The following is an 18200-nucleotide window of genomic DNA, read 5'->3' as shown; positions in this document are numbered from 1 at the left end:
CCAACATTGTTTCAATGGGAGTAACCTTCTGCTAATGAAAGCAACAGGCTGGTCAAGGCCATTATCATTGGTTTGGGACAGGACTGTTCCTATCCCATGTTCATAGGCACCTGTCTGCACAATAAACTGCCTAGAATAATCTGGAGCTTTGAGAACTGGCTTTAAGCGCATTGCCTCCTTCTGGGTGTCAAAGGCCTTTTGACAGTCAAGAGTCCAGTTTACCTTTTTGGGCATCTTCTTTGAGGTCACTTCTGTGAGGGGGGTCACAATGGATCCATACCCTTTCACAAACCTCCTGAAGTAACTAGTCAAGCCAAGGAATGCCCTAACTCTAGTCTCGGTTTTTGGAGCTTCCAGTCCAGAATTGTCTGGATCTTGGGCTATAAGGGTTGCACTTGGCCTCCACCTACGAGGTGGCCCAAGTATACAACTGTGTCCTGCCCTATCTGGCACCTTAGTGAGGCCTGCTGATTGCAAGGCCTGCAAAACCTTCCCCCGGTGGATCAGGTGATCCTGCCAGGAGGAGCTAAAGACAGCAATATAATGTAAATATGCTGCACCAAAGGACCCCAAGCCAGCAAGGACTTGATTCACCAACCTTTAGAAGGTGGCAGGGGCATTCTTTAAGCCAAAGGGCATAACAGAAAACTGATAATGTCCATCAGGTGTAAAGAATGCTGTATCTTCTTTTGCTCAAAGTGACATCCTATTTTGCCAGTACCCTGCAGTTAAGTCAAAGGTACTAAGGAATTTGGTTGCACCTAATTTGTCAATCAATTTGTCTGCTCTTGGTATAGGGTGAGTATCTGTCTTGGTGGTATAGTTGAGACCTATATAGTCCACACAGACCCTAATTTCTCTCTTTCCATCTTTGGAATGAGGTTTGGGGACTAAGACCACTGGGCTAGCCCAGGGACTGTCAGAGTGCTCAATGACCCCTAATTTCATCATATTCTGCACTTACACTTTGATGCTCTCTTTTACTTGGTCAGACCGTCTGCATATCTTGGTTTTGACAGGTAAACTGTCTCCTGTGTCCACATCATGGGTACACAGGTGAGTCTGTCCAGGGGTCAAAGAGAAGTGCACAGCAAACTGTTGTAGGACTTGCCTGCAGTCAGCTTGCTATTGGGCAATGAGGATGTCTGAATAGACAACTTCATCAACTGACCCATCTTAAGGGTCATTTGAGAGGAGGTCAGGGAGAGGTTCACTCTCTGCTTTCTGCTTCTCATCAGTGACCATCAGCATGGTTACATCTGCCCTGTCACAATAGAGCTTTAGGTGGTTCACATGGATCACCCTTATCTGTCCTGCTAGTGTCCAGGTCCACCAAGTAGGTGACCTCACTCTTTTTCTCTAGAATAGGGTAAGGGCCACTCCATCTGTCCTGAAGTGCCCTGGGAATCACAGGCTCTAGAACCCATAACTTTTGCCCTGGTTTGAATTCTACCAGTGCAGACTTTTGGTCATCCCACAGCTTCTAGAGCTGTTAGTTGCCCTCAAGGTCTTCGGATGACTTTTCCATGTACTCACCCAAAACCAATAGATGATATACTGAATGCAGAACAAATCAAACATGTACCCCAGTCACAGATCTGGGTTTAATCCCATAGTGATTTTGCTTGCCATGCCATTCCAGTTTGCACCCAGCCAAATGCAAATCAGTCTTGACCCTGTTCCCCATGGGAACATTCTAGCCCAAACTACAAGGCCAGGTTCTCCCTGAACCAGAAACAAGAATCCTGGGACCAGTTTCAGGTTATCACCCTTCATCAGCAAGGTGGCTTGAGTCTGGTGGTATAACAAGCACGAGACCCCCATCTGGGTATACCCTTACCACCTAGGGTGACAAATGCAAAAACAATAGATGATACATGGAAAATTGAACAAATCAAACATTCTCCCCCAGTCACAGATCTGAGTTTAATCCATCAGTTCTTTGCCTACCATGCCATTCCAGTTTGGACCCAGCCACATGCAAATCAGCCTTGACCCTGTTCTCCATGGGAACAGTCCAGTCCGAACTGGGGTTGTATGGTGAGCAAAATAATTGATAAATTAAACCCAGATCTGTGACTGGGGTAAATGTTTGATTGGTTCCACATTCTGTCTATCATTTGTGATTGTTTGCTTTTGCAGCCATAAGTGCTACGGTTATGCTCAGACGTGGGTCCTGGGCTCACTGTGCCACTGGATTCAAGCTAGCCTGGCTGATGAAGGGAGATACCCTGAAACCAGTCCCAGGATGCCTGTTTCCAGTCAAGACATGACCTGGCCTGGTTGTTCAGGCTGGACTGTTCCCATGGGGAACAGGGTCAAGACTGATTTGCATATGGTTGGGTCCAAACTGGGGTGGCATGCTGAACAAAAGAATTGATGGATTAAACTCAGATCTGCAACTGGGGTGAATGTTTGATTGGTTCTGCATTCTGTCCATCATTTATGTTTGTTTGCTTTTGCTGGTATAAGTGCGATGTGGTTTCCGGACTCACTGTGCTACTGGATCTGAGCTAGCCTGGCGGAAGATGGGTGGCACCCTGAAAGTAATCCTAGGATGCTTGTTTCTGGTCCAGGGAGGGCCTGGCCTGGCAGTTTTGTCTGGACTGTTCCCATGGGGAAGAGCGTCAAGACTGATTTGCATATGGCATGGTGAGCAAAAGAACTGATGTATTAAACCCATATCTGTGACTGGGGTGAATGTTTTATTGGTTCCACATTCCGCCCATCCTTTATGTTTGTTTGCTTTTGTTGTCAGAAGTGTCCTGGGTATGCCCATACATGGGTCCCGGGCTCACTGTGCTACTGGATTCAAGCTAGTTTGGATGATGAAGGGTTATTCTCTGAAACTGGTCCCAGGATGCTTGTTTCCTTTCCAGGGAGGACCTGGCCTGGCAGTTCGGGCTGGACTGTTCCCATGGGGAAAAAGGGTCAAAACTGATTTGCATATGGCTGGGTCCAAACTGGAGTGGCATGGAGAGCGAAAGAATTGATGGATTAGATCCAGATCTGTGACTGGGGGTGAATGTTTGATTGGTTCTGCATTCCATTCATCATTTGTTTTTATTTGCTTTTGTTGCCATAAGTGCACCAGGGTTGCCCAGATGTGGGTCCCGGGCTCACTGTGCCACTGGATTCAAGCATGCCTGGCTGATGAAGGGTGATACCCTGAAACCAGTCCCAGAATGCTTGTTTCAGGTCCAGGGAGGACCTGGCCTGGTAGTTTGGGCTGGACTGTTTCCATGGGGAACAGGGTCAAGACTGATTTGCATATGGCTGGGTCCAAACTGGAGTGGCACGATGAGCAAAAGAATTTATGGATTAAACCCAGATCTGTGACTGGGGAAGAATGTTTGATTGGTTCCGCATTCCGTCCATCATTTGTGTTTGTTTGTTTTTCCATGTACTCAGCCATCCTTGAGGGGAGGCCAAGCACATAGTTCACCACACCTTGTTTGCGCTCATGGAGAGGTCTCTCCCAGCCTTCTTTTACAAGTGCCAGTGGTCCTCTTGCAGGGTGGCCAAACAGAAGTTCAAAGGGGGAAACCCTACTCCCTCTGAGGCACTTCTTAGTAAGAGAAAAGCAGGCATGGCAGGAGGGTATCCAATATTCTTTAGAGTTTTTCAGGGAGCACCATGATCTTGCCCTTCAATGTCTTGTTGAATCTTTCAACAGGTCTACTGGTCTGTGGAATGTATGATGAATTTGTAAGTCACCCCAAACTCATTCCATATGTGTTTCAGGTAAGCTGGCATGAAGTTTGTACGTCTGTCAGAAACTACCTCCTTGGGAAACCCCACTCTGGTAAAAATACCAGTCATGGCTTTGGCTACTGTAGGAGCTGTGGTATCCTAAGGGGAAGTGCATAAGATTATCTGGTAGCATGATCCACTCTACCAGTATATACTGATTCCCCGAGGCTGCGTGTGGCTCAAGTGGACCCATAATGCCCACACCAACCTTTTCAAAGGGAACCCCCACTACAGGAAGTGGAATGAGGGGGGCCTTTGGGTGGCCACCTGCCTCCCCACTGGCTTGGCAGATTACACAGGAGCTACAAAGCTCCTTCACCTTTTCTAACATATTGAGCCAATAGAAGCAGATGACAAGCCTACTCCATGTTTTTGTTTGTCCCAAATGTCCAGCAAGGGGGATGTCATGGGCTAAAGTTAGGGTGAACTCCTGAAACTGCTGTGGCACTACCACTCTCCTGGTTGCACCAGGTTTGGGGTCTCTGGCCTCGGTGTATAGGAGTCCATCTTCCTAATAGACCCCGTTGGAGCCACTGACATCTCCCTTTTCCTGGGCAGCTGCATGCTGTCTCAGGCCTTCAAGTGTGGGACAAGTCTTTTGTCCCTGGCACAGCTGTTCACTAAGGGTCCCCCTGGGCCCAAGAGCTCTACCTGGTAAGGATCCAACTCCATGGACTCAGTTCCCTCAGGAGATAAGATATCTTTCTGAGAAGAGAGGTCTTGCTTCTTTTGCTGTTCAGAAGCTGGTCCCCCAGTCTTCTTGCCTTTTCTCCTGGAAGGGTGGGCCATTATTCCAGACTCCAACACTTCTTTTTCACCCTGTGCTCTGCTCTGTGCTCTTGTTTTTACACACACCAGTTCAGGGATTCCTAGCATGGCAGCATGGGTTTTGATCTCTACCTCAGCCCAAGCTGAGGTCTCCAGATCATTCCCTAGCAAGCATTCTACTGGGATTGAAGAAGAGACCACTGCCTGTTTCAGGCCAATAACCCCTCTTCATTCTAAAGTCATCGTAGCCATAGGATGGACTTTAGTTACATTTTCAGCATTGGTGACTAGATAAGTTTGTCCAGCCAAATACTATCCTGGAAAAACCAGTATCTCTGTGTCACCAGGGTAACACTGGCACCTGTATCCCTCAGGGCTTGTACTTTTGTCCAAGAAATTAAGAGGTGCTGCCTGTATTTTTGCATGTTAGGTGGCCAGACAGCAAGAGTAGCTACATCCACCCCATCCTCAGAGACTAGAGTTGCTTCTGTGTGGACCCTGATTTGCTCTGGGCACACTGTTGATCCCACCTGAAGACGGGCTATACCAGTACTAACGGGAGCTATGCTAGAGGGATTCTTTTTGGGAAAGGCCAAGTCTCCAGTTTAGTGTTCATGCTGTTTACAGCTGTAACACCAGGACTTCTTGGGATCAAAGTTTTTACCCTTGTACCCACTTGTGGACTGTGAAGAGGCTCAGGCTCACCCTACTGTGCAGGGTTTTGGGACCCTTGTGAAGACTCTTTTCTTTGTACTTCAATGTCTCACCACCCTTCCCTTGGGGAGGCTTTGTGACCACTTATTTTTCATCACCCCCAGTGGAAGTATTGGTCATCCTTTTCTTGACCCAATGGTCTGCCTTCTTTCCCAATTCTTGGGGAGAAATTGGACCTAGGTCTACCAGATATTGATGCAACTTGTCATTGAAGCAGTTACTTAAAAGATGTTCTTTCATAAACAAATTATAAAGACCATCATAGTCATGCTCTCCACTGCCATTTATCCAACCATCTAGTATTTTCACTGAGTAGTCTACAAAATCAACCCAGGACTGGCTTGAGATTTTGTGAGCCCCCCTAAACCTAGTTCTATACTCCTCAATTGTGAATCCAAAACCCTCAAACAAGGTAGCCTTCATGTGGTGATAGGATTCAGCATCTGCACCAGTGAGTGTGAGGAGTCTATCCCTACACTTACCAGTAAACAGTTCCCAAAGGAGAGCTCCCCAATGAGCTCTGTTTAGCTTTCTGGTTGCACAGTCTCTCTCAAAAGCTGTAAACCATTTGGTGATATCATCACCTTCTTCATATTAAGAGACAATCCCCTTGGGGATTTTTAGGATATGAGCATACTCTCTGACCCTATTTAGGTTGCTGCCACCATTAATGGGTGTTAAGCCCATTTCTGCTCTCTCCCTCTCTATAGCTAGGAGGTGTTGCTCCAAAGCTAATCTTTTTGTCATCCTTCCTAAAAGGAGGTCCTCCTCACTGAGGCTGCCCTCAATATTCCCAGAGATGCTGGGGTTCCCTGTGGAAAATCCATATCCTGTGAGTACTATCCTTGCAGATAGGGCCCTTGAGCCCTGGTCTCCCTAGTTAGGTGATGAGGGGGGAGGTTGTCCTCCTCATCTCTAACATCTTCCCTGTCGGAGGGGAGGTCCTCCTCCTCAGCAGGGTGGTCCCTTGTGTACAATGCTAAGAGCTCCTGAAGCTTGACCTTGATAGGGTTGGAACCTGTTTTAATCTTTTTCAGCTTGCCGAGGGAACCTTAACTCTCCCATCCCTAGATGGAGGTAAAGGGTGAGGTTGTGTAGCACAACCATTTCCTCTGAGCTGCTCATTAGGTTACTAACGTTGGGGGTTACTTTTAAGAACTAAAAACTAGTTCTAGTTAATAACCCCTAATGTACAATAACCTTTATCTAAAAATAAATGCTAAGGGGACTTAACCAAGGTCTTAGCAAGACTTTTTAATTTGTTTAAAAAATTTGCCAAATTCAAAAACCAGATTCCAAAGGCAATTCTGGAATTTAGTTGTGTGGTCAGATATTGGCTGAGTAGTTGAGCAGATACAAAGTCGTAGACCCCACAGCTGATCCACCAATGTAGGAAGCTGGCTCTGTATGTACTATATCAAAATGAGATATAGGGGGTCATTTCGACCCCGGCCGTCGGTGGTAACATGGTGGTAAGTACTGCCAACAGGCTGGCGGTACTTACCGCCATATTATGACATTGGTGGGTTGGCAGAAGCCAACCCGCCAATGTACCACTCCGACCGCCATGGTGGTAACAGCCGCCGAGCTGGAGATATCCATCTCCAGCCCTGCGGCCATCACTCTTCCACCTGCTGGATTATGACCCCGCCTACCACCATGGTTTTCGTGGCTTCCTTACCGCCATGAAAACCATGGCGGTAGGCACTATCAGTGACAGGGAATTCCTTCCCTGTCACTGATAGGGGTCTCCCCTTCTCCAGTTACCCCCCCACCTCTCCAAAGCCCCCCTCCACCCTGCTACATTCACGCCCCCCTTGACACACACACACACATACACACACCATTTTCCCACAAACATCCACACATGCATACATCCATTCACACACACCCGCATACACTTTCAAATATACACGCACACACGCAGTCACAAAACACAACATACATGTACTCACACCCCCATACATGCGCACTCGAATCCAACACGCAACACACACCCGCATCCACGCACATACAAACATACACACACACCCAAACCCCCCCACCCACCTCCCCTGTCGGAGACCCGACTTACCTGTGTTCAGGAGGCCCTCCAGCAGGAAAAGGGACGGGGCGCAGCTGCCACCAGCAGCGTCGGCCAGCAGAACACCACCAGGCCGTATTATCGGTCATAATACAGCTGGCGGCGGTCTACTGGGGTAGCGCTGCTGGTGGCAGCAGTGCCACCTTACTGCCATCCGCCCGCATGGCCACAGCCAGATTTCCACCATTCTTCTGGCGGAAATCCGGCTGTGGTCATAATACTGGGAATGGCTGATAGCCACAGCAACGGTCTTTTGGCGGCCGTCGCCGCTGCAGTAGGCGGTTTTTACTGCCATTGTCAAAATGAGGGCCATAGTGTGCACATAGTCAAGAGGTTCCCCAGAGGCTTAACATAGGCTAAAGTAGATAATATTAATACTCTCTTTTGTGGTAGTGTGGTTGAGCAGTAAGGCTTATCAGAGGGTAGAGCAAAGCAATTGTTGCACACACACGGAAAATAAGGGAAACACACACTCAATGACTAACTCCACACTAATGTTTTTTATACAGCAAAAATATTTTTTGTTATTTTATTTCTAGGACCACAAGATTCAAGTTGCAGGTAAGTACATGAATAAATAAGTATTCCACATATGTAACAATACCAGTTTGGCTAGAATTGGCAAATTGTACAGTTTTCGAGTAAATGGCAATAATCTGTTTAAAACTTGACACTGCAATTTTCAGAAACAGTTCCTGGGGGAAGAAAAGTTAGTACGATTTGAAGGTAAGTACAAGACTTACAGTTTCAATCTCCGGGGGTTAGGAAGTCCACAGGTTGGGATTTAAGTTAACCCCAAACACCCACCACCAGCAACAAGGGGCCGGCCGTGTGCAGAGGTCAAAGATGAGGCAAATTTAACATGGGCTCCTATGGAGACTGGGGGCACTCAGAATCAGGCCTGCTTGCAGATAAGTACCTGCATCTTTGGAGGGTAGATCTGGGGTGTTTAGAGGTGCACCGGGGGGGCACAGGTCAGCACCAAACATACACCCTCAGCGGCACAGGGGCCACCAGGTGCAAGGTGGAAACACAGCATTGGGCTCCCAATGTTTTCCTATAGGGGGACCCCAAGAGCCACAAAGATGCTGCAGGTGAAGTCCACAGGGTTGGTTCTTGGAAATCAAAGGCTTGACAAGGAGGATGGCCACCTGCTGGACATTGCTGCACCGAAGGTCGGATTGGCCAAGGCCAGGGAGCTGCGGGTGCAGGGGTACCTTTTGGCATCGGGAATCTTCGTCCGGTTCTGTGGAGGTCAGGGGGGTCCTCCGGATTCAGGCTGCAGGCATCATCGTAGTGGACTGGAGGGGTTAACCCAGGATGGGCACTTGATCAGAATCACCTGGGGACCGGCTCTAGTCAGTTGGGCCACCCGGTCTTAATCCGTGTGCATCGGGTGCAGAGTGGGCCGGACTAGCAGATCCGGGGTGGTTCTGGAGTCCTTAGATGGAGTTTCTTCTTGGACAGGGCCCCTGTCCACAGGAGTCCTTGGTCCTCTGTGATGCAGACAGTCCTCTGGAGGCTTCTCAAAGGTCTCTGGACCCAAAGGATGCTTTGCTTTCTTTTTGTAGGGCTTTTTGAAGCTGGAGAAAGGCTGGAAGGGCTCAGACCAAGTCAGTTTTCGTCTTCTGTCTTCTCTGCTGGGGTTTCAGCTTGGCAGTCCTTCTTCTTTCTTCTTGTGACAGGAATCTGACAAATTGAGGTCAGGGGAGCCCTTAAATCCTGGATTTAGGGGCGTTAAAGGGGTCAAAGGGCAGTAGCCAATGGCCAATGGCCCTGAGGGTGGCTCCACCCTTCCTGTGTCCACTCCCTTTGGGGAGGGGGACACAGACCTAACCCTATTGGTCCCTGTCCTCCAAACTAAGATTGTGGATTTGGCAAGGAGGGGGTCACCTTAACTCTGGACACCTTAGGGGTGGTCCCAGCTGAGGTGGTCACTCCTCCCTGCTTTCCCTAATCTTCCCACTGGACTTGCCACCAAAAGGGGGGCTTTGTTCGATAGGCGGGCATCATCGCTAGCTGGAGTGCCCTGGGGCATTTTAACAAGAGGCTCGAGCCTTTGAGGCTCACTGCCAGGTGTTACAGTTCCTGCAGGGGAAGATGTGAAGCGCCTCCACCCAGTGCAGGCTTTGTTTCTGGCCACCGAGAGCACAAAGGCTCTGACTCCATGTGGTCAGAAACTTGTCTCTCAGGTTTCGGGAAAGAACACTGGTGCTGGAGCCTCTTTAGCAGAATCCCAGCACACTCTCAGTCAAAGTTGGCATCAATATCAGGCACAAAGTGGGGGGGGGAGTAACCATGCCAACAAGGGAACTTTCTTCAGTCCCCTTCTACTTCCAACTCATCTGCCACTTTATACATACTTAACCATTCTGACTTGATGTAAGGAAATGCCTCCTTGGCATGGTTACCCCCTAACTTTTTGCCTTTGCTGATGCTAAGTTATGATTTGAAAGTGTGCTGGGACCCTTCTAACCAGGCCCCAGCCCCAGTGTTCTTTCCCTAAAACTGTACCTTTGTCTCCACAATTGGCACAACCCTGGCACTCAGGTGAGTCCCTTGTAACTGGTACCCCTGGTACCAAGGGCCCTGATGCCAGGGAAGGTCTCTAAGGGCTGCAGCATGTCTTATGCCACCCTGGGGATCCCTCACTCAGCACATGCAAACTGCCTCACAGCTTGTGTGTGCTGGTGGGGAGAAAATGACTAAGTCGACATGGCACTCCCCTCAGAGTGCCATGCCAACCTCACACTGCTTGTGGCATAGGTAAGTCACCCCTCTAGCAGGCCTTACAGCCCTAAGGCAGGGTGCACTATACCACAGGTGAGGGCATATGTGCATGAGTACTATGCCCCTACAGTGTCTAAGCAAAACCTTAGACATTGTAGGTGCAGGGTAGGCATAAGAGTATATAGTCTCGGAGTTTGTCAAACACCAACTCCACAGTTCCATAATGGATACACTGAAATCTGGGAAGTTTGGTATCAAACTTCTCAGCACAATAAATGCACACTGATGCCAGTGTGCAATTTATTGTAACATACACCCAGAGGGCATCTTAGAGATGCCCCCTGAATACCAATCCGACTTCTAGTGTAGGATGACCAGTTTCTGCCAGCCTGCCACACACCAGAAATGTTGCTGGCAACATGGGGAGAGTGCCCTTGTCACTTTGTGGCCAGGAACAAAGCCTGTACTGGGTGGAGGTGCTTCTCTTCTCCCCCTGCAGGAACTGTAACACCTGGCGGTGAGCCTCAAAGGCTCACCCCTTTTGTTACAGCGCCCCAGGGTATCCCAGCTAGTGGAGATGCCCGCCCCTCAGGCCACTGCCCCAACTTTTGGCGGCAAGGCTGGAGGAGATAATGAGAAAAACCATGAGGAGTCACCCACCAGTCAAGACAGCCCCTAAGGTGTCCTGAGCTGAGGTGACCCCTGCCTTGAGAAATCCTCCATCTTGAGTTTGGAGGATTCCCCCAATAGGATTAGGGATGTGCCCCCCTCCCCACAGGGAGGAGGCACAAAGAGTGTGTAGCCACCCTCAAGGACAGTAGCCATTGGCTACTGCCCTCCCAGGCCTAAACACATCCCTAAATTCAGTATTTAGGGGCTCCCCAGATCCCAGGAATTCAGATTCCTACAACCTGAAGAAACAAGAAGGACTGCTGACCTACAAGCCTGAAGAGAAAGAGGAAGACGACAACTGCTTTGGCTCCAGCCCTACCGGCCTGTCTCCAACTTCGAAAACCTGCAACCAGCGATGCATCCGACAGGGACCAGCGACCTCTGAAGCTTTAGAGGACGGCCCTGGACTAAAGGACCAAGAAACTCCAGTGAACAGCGGCCCTGTTCAAAACCGGCTACTTGTTTGCAACAAAGAAGAAACTTCCAAAGACTGCACATTTCCCGCCGGAAGCGTGAGACTTCTCACTCTGCACCCGACGCCCCCGGCTCGAAATTCAGAGAACCAACACCTCAGGGAGGACTCCCCGGTGACTGCGAGCCCATGAGTAACGACCCCCCTGAGCTCTCACAGCGACGCCTGCAGAGAGAATCCAGAGGCTCCCCCTGACCGCGACTGCCTTTAACAAGGGACCTGATGCCTGGAACCAACACTGCACCCGCAGCCCCCAGGATCTGAAGGAACCGAACCTCAGCGCTTGACCCCCAGGCGACCCTCTGCCTTGCCCAGGTGGTGGCTGTCCCAAGAAGCCACCCCGTGCCTGCCTGCACCGCTAGAGTGACCCCTGGGTTCCTCCATTGTTTCCTACCTGAAACCCGACGCCTGCTTTTCACACAGCACCCAGCCGCGCCTGTGCCGCTGAGGATGTGTTTTGTGTGCTTACTTGTGTCCCCCCCAGTGCTCTACAAAACCCCCCCTGGTCTGCCCCCAAGGACGCAGGTACTTACTTGCTGGCAGACTGGAACCGGAGCACCCCTGTTCTCCATAGGTGCCTATGTGTTTTAGGCACCTCTTTGACCTCTGCACCTGACCGGCCCTGAGCTGCTGGTGTGGTAACTTTGGAGTTGCCTTGAACCCCCAACGTTGGGCTGCCTATGCCCCAGAACTGAGACTTGTAAGTGTTTTACTTACCTCCTAATCTAACCTTTACTTACCATCCCCCAGGAACTGTTGATTTTTGCACTATGTCCACTTTGAAAATAGCTTATTGCCATTTTTACAAAGACTGTATATGATATTGCTTTTATTCAAAGTTCCTAAAGTATCTAAGTGAGTGAAGTACCTTGCATTTAAAGTGTTTAATGTAAATCTTGAACCTGTGGTTCTTAAAATAAACTAAGAAAATATATTTTTCAATATAAAAACCTATTGGCCTGCAGTAAGTCTTTGAGTATGTGTTCCTCATTTATTGCCTGTGTGTGTACAACAAATGCTTAACACTACTCTCTGATAAGCCTACTGCTGGACCACACTACCACAAAATAGAACATTAGAATTATCTAATTTTGCCACTATCTTATCTCTAAGGGGAACCCTTGGACTCGGTGCACACTATTTCTTACTTTGAAATAGTATATACAGAGCCAACTTCCTACACTTGACTTCTCTCAGTTTTCGCCACCCCTCTAAAATACACCTTTTAGTGATTTGCAACATTTCATCCATTACTTCACTTTTCTTCCAGGTTTCTTCTGAAATATTTTCAAATTCCTTGGTTTCGTTCAACGTGCAAGATGCAAATGAAATGTTCCAATCGCCCTTCCCACTTTTTTGAGACAATACAGCACCAACTCCATACATACTAGCATCAACAGTGATCACACATTCTTTTGTATGCAGAAAGGCCTAAACGTGGGTGCCTTTACAATCTCTTGTTTCATATTCTCGAATGCTCTCTGTTGTCTTTCTGACCACACATATGTAAATATTTCCCTCAACAATTCTCTTAGTATATCCATTTTATCACCAAAATTTATAGTGAGTTTGCAATAGTACTCACAGATACCAGCAAAAGAAAGCAATTGTTCCTTGTTCTCAGGTGCTGTTTCATTGGTGATCGCCTCAACATTTGATTTCTTTGGTACCACCCCATCACCCGATAACATGTGCCCCAAGTATTCCACTGATTTTCTAAACATTTTGCACTTGTGTGCCTTAAGGTTAGGGCTATGGTCTTCTAATCTTTTGCACACATCACCTATATGCTGTAAGTGTTCTTCTTAGTTTTTCGAGTGTACTAGTATGTCATCCTGAAAGCATTTTACATAATAATCAATATCCCTGAACATATGAAACATCACTCTCTGAAAAACAGAGGTCGCTGAAGCTAAACCAAATGGCATTCTTGTAAACTAGTATAAATCTAGTGGTGTAATAAATGCTGTCAATTGTTTAGGTTCTTAGGCTAGCACAATTTGAAAGTAAGCCAACCTGCGGTCTAGAGTGGATAATACTTTAGCTCCCTCCAACACAGTTATAACCTTGTTAATGTTGGGTAATGGGTGGCAGTCTACCAGTATTTTGGAAATCAATGCCCTTCGATCAACACATAACCTCAGTTTTTTGTCAGGTTTCCGTGCTAAAACAATGGGAGATACCCATTCTGCTGACTCTTCTCTTCAATAATGCCATCTTTGACCAACTCACTCAACATTTCTTTTAGTTTATTCAGAATATTGATGGGTACACCTCTCAATTTCTGCTTCTATGGTACCGCATTTTTTATCTTAATTTGATGCAAAAAATCTCTCAATTTCCAAAGATTATCTGTGAACACAGTAGGAAAACTTTTTTTTAATCCAGTCTTCTCCCTGACTTTTATCAACATACATTATTTGTTCTGTGTTTATTTCATTGCACAACAACACTTGTTCCTTCCCTCTGGGATTTAAAATTATGCCTAATGTCCACTGGTCCCTTCAGCCTAGTTCCTTTACTCCTTTTACAGTTACATATAATTTTATATTAGCACTTCTCCCTTTGAATTCAATGCTCACCTCTATGTATTCCTCTATGTCAATGGTTGACCCACCAAAACTCCCTGGAATGATATCAGAAGGTTGTAAATTATCAACCTCCAAAACCCCTCTTAATTTTTCATTGAAATACTCTCTTGTAACAGTAGTCCAGGGAGATTCTGAGTCTGCCATTAGATCTAACTCAATTCCCATGATACATGCTTTGCATCTGGGACTACCTTTACTATTTGTTCAACTTCTCCCTGTCTTCCTTCCAGAATAGATACAACAAATCCTCTCCTGATGTCATTACCTTTACTATTGTTACACTCACACTTATGTTCACTCACTTCCGTGATGCACAATACTTTCCTTGCTGCCACAGTAGAGTTTCTTTAGATTTTTCTGCACACTCTGGCAAAATGCCCCATATGACCACACTTTTTGCATTCTTTCTTAATGGTAGGACACCATGCGTATGAAGCAATATGCGCTGTGCTTCCACATCTGTAGCATGCACCACTCTTTTCACGTCTTTCAGACTTCTCACCACTCTGTGCATTACTAGATTTTGGCCCATCATTTTGAAGGCCTTCACTACGTTTTATTAAACACACTTCTTCAGCTGATTCAGTGTGCATAGTGGTGCTTTTCACCATCGCCACCCACTTTTCAGATTGTTCTAAAGCTTTTCATTGACTATAGCATCTTATAACTGCTCTTGTTTTTTTTAATTCTTTACATGCACTTTAATTTGGTCCCTAATCATTTCATCTGTCACCAAAATTGCAATTCATCGATAATGCTCTTAATGCTGCTAAAAATGTGTCAAAAGTTTCTTCTTCAATCTGTGCCCTGGTGAAGACCTTGAATCTGGTAAGTGCAATGTTAGTGGTAGATTTGAACCTTAGGGCCAGATGTAGCAAAAAGAAAATTTGCGAGTTGCAAATTGCGAGTCCATGCGACTCGCAATTTGCAACTCGCAAATTGGTATGCAGTACGGTGTCTCAGACACCGCCTGCGAGTCGCTATGGGGTCGCAATGACCCACCTCATTAATATTAATGAGGTGGGTCGCAAATTGCGGCCCCATAGCGAGTCTAGGCACTCGCAAACATGGAGGCCTGCTGTCGTCAGCAGACCTCCATGTTCGTGACTGCTTTCTCAATAAAGCAGTTTTTTTAAAAAAATGTAGCCCGTTTTCCTTAAAGGAAAACGAGCTGCACTTAAAAAAAAACCGAAACCTTTAGTTTCGGTATTTTTTCAGGGCAGGTAGTGGTCCCTTGGACCACTATCTGCCCTGAAAAAATAGTATTGGGTCCATTCGCAAAGGGGAAGGGGTCCCATGGGGACCCCTTCCAATTTGCGAGTGGGTTACCATCCACTTGAAGTGGATGGTAACTGCGACACCCTTGGCGACCGCATATGCGGTGGCAAATGGTATTGCATGCCACTCCGAATTGCAAATAGGAAGGGAACACCCCTTCCTATTTGCGATTCTGAAATGCATATTGCGAGTCGGTCCCGACTCGCAATATGCATTTCTGCATAGCAAAGAGGCATTTGCGCCTCGCAAACGGCGATTTTCGCCGTTTGCGAAGCGCAAATCCTTTGCTACATCTGGCCCTTAGTTCCTTCTGTAAAAGTGTTTCCTTACACACATCGTTGTCACCTTGACCTTTCAGAGCCATAACTTGGGGCAGTGTTCTGAAAATTACTTGTCCTTCTGACCCCAGACAATGTAAAAATATATATTTTTTTCGCTCTGCCCCCATACGTTCGCCATCTATTTCCTACATTTATGTAACAAATTCCCCTTTCCATCTTACCCACGGTATAGGTGATTCCCCTTTACTTTGTAGAGACTTAGCTGATGGATCTAATTGCATTGTCAAATGCCAGCTAAATATATGAAAAATGTAGGACGTACAGTAGAATAAATGGTATAATGTATTGTACTCTTTAGACAACTGTTACATAGAAGATAAAAGTTATATGCAATTACCTACTTTGCAACAATGGTAAAATAATTTCAATTGTTATAAATAGAGGTAAATACTCTTCTGCAGCATAAGTGCTGTATATTGACATCTAGAATAATTCACTACATCAGTGGTTCCCAACCTTTTGATTTCTGTGGACTCCCACTTTAACATTAATGGAACCCAGGGACCCCCACTGAATCATCATGGGAATCCGGGGACCCCCGCCTGAATCATTACTGAAAGCTGGGGACCTATTTTGTCAATATTTGTTAATATTTTTTAATTTTCTAGGCTCTCGCGGAGCACCTGAGAAGGCTTCGCGGACCCCGAGGGGTCCCCGGACCACAGGTTGGGAACCACTGCACTACATAGTCTGCCGAAATTGACCTGCTCCAAAATGGCCACTACGTACTACGTGGTAGTGCAGCAACACTGTGATGAAGATACGGCACATTTATGCATAACAAAGCGCAGGGGAAATCAGAATCCTCCGGTAGGGAAGAAAAGGTCACGTGGGCAGAGAGGCAGCGGGCACGAGGTGAGTCACATGCAGTCTTTATTTTTGAAATGGCATTGCAGGAACACAACGTAAGACTTCTACATACCGATGTCCTCACAAAAGTACATCAATAACTTGAAATTCTCTTCAGGGTTGTGAGCTGAAGGCTGAACCATAGAAGCGTGCAGCGTGATACTTCTCACTAGAGGCAGTAAAACGAAGCAGTCGCTGGCACAAACTTGCTGTAAAAAGTGAATAACAAGGGTGAAAATCTAGCAGCAATTAATCTTGGTGTCAGACAGTGACCAAATCCTGTGGATCCTCACTCTGGCACTCGAGAAAACATAACATCCTAAGAGGTGAATCCACTCCTATGCTGCTAGGTGTGGTTAGACTCCCCTCTTCTACTCCTCACCATTCTAATATACTCCAATTCCAAAGAGTTAGTGAAAGTGGTTTATTTATAGCAGCACAGCGACCGTCATACACGATGTACAGCTATAACTGACTGGCCCTCTGCATTCCATTGGTAACCTCTCAATAGAATGCAGAACACCACTTATAGCATAACAAGGTGTAGGAAGCTGGCTCTGTATATACTATATCAAAGTGAGATATAGTGTGCACAGAGGCTTGATAGAGGCAATAATAGATAATACTAATGCTCTATTTGTGGTAGTGTGGTCGGTTAGGCTTATCAGACGGTAGTGTTAAGCATTTGTTGTACGCAAACAAACATTAGAAGAAACACACACGCAAGGACTTAACTCCAGACGAATAGGATTTTATATAGAAAAATATATTTTGTTAATTTATTTCTAGAACCACAAGATTCCGTTTGCAGGTAAGTACATTAAATTAAAGGTACTTTGCACAGGTAAGTTCAGGACCTTTAATCAAATCGACAGTACATACAGTTTTCTTTAAAATGACAAAAAGCTATTTTAAAAGTAGGCAGTGCAATTTTCAACAGTTCCTGGGGGAGGTAAATAAAGTACAGTTTTTGAGGTAAGTAACAAACTGACATATTTAGTCTCTGGGGCATAGGTAGGCCACAGTTGGGAGTTCAAGATAACCCCAAACATCCAGCACCAGCAACACGGAGCCGGTTAGGTGCGCAGGTCAAACAGGAGCCGAAATAACGTGGGTCCCTGTAGAGACAGGGAAGTACTCTGATTGCGGTCTGCTGGCAGGTAAGTACCCGCGTTGTCGGAGGGCAGACCAGGGGGGTTTAGAGGAGTACTGGCAGGTCCCCAAGTAGACACCAATTCCACACCCTCAGCGGCACAGGGGCAGCCGGGTGCAGGGTGCAAAGAGGGCATCGGGTTTCCAATTAAACTCTATGAGGGGGCCCCGGGGGTCACTCAGGTGCTGCCGGCAAGGCACAAGGGAGCTCCTCAGGCAAGCCATCGACTGGATAGGGAGGAGGGCCACCTGCTGATTGTTGCTGTACCGGTAGTCGGTTTCTCTTGAGTCTGGGTGCGGTGCTTCTCCAGGCGCCGGATATCTTCGTCCCGGGCAGCCGCGGTCAGGTGGTCCTCGGGATTCCCTCTGCAGGCATCATTGTGGAGGGGAGGAGAGGTCAGCCCATGGTGGACACTCGGTCGGAATTACCAGGGGATCCTCTCTGGATAGTTGGGCCACCTGGATACAGCCCGTGGGATTCGGGTGCAGAGTGGTTAGGACTCACGCATTTGGAGTAAGATGGAAATCCTTAGAAGCAGAGTCTTCTGTTCTTCTTTTGTAGACAGTGCCGCTGTCTTCGGGAGCTCTTGTTCCATCTAGGTGCAGGGCAGTCCTCTGTATTCGGACAGGGGCGGCTGGTCCCGCTCGATGCGTTGCTGTTGGTTTGCAGGTTCTCTGAAGCAGCAGACAGGCAGGTAAGGCTTGGGGCCAAAGCAATGTTTGTCTCCTTTTCTTCTCTGCTGGGGTTTCAGCTTAGCAGTCCTTCTTCTTCTCATAGGTCCCCAGGAATCTTGTGA

Source organism: Pleurodeles waltl, chromosome 3_1 (assembly GCF_031143425.1).
Source record: "Pleurodeles waltl isolate 20211129_DDA chromosome 3_1, aPleWal1.hap1.20221129, whole genome shotgun sequence".
Classification (NCBI taxonomy): Eukaryota; Metazoa; Chordata; class Amphibia; order Caudata; family Salamandridae; genus Pleurodeles; species Pleurodeles waltl.
This window is presented reverse-complemented; position numbering follows the sequence as displayed.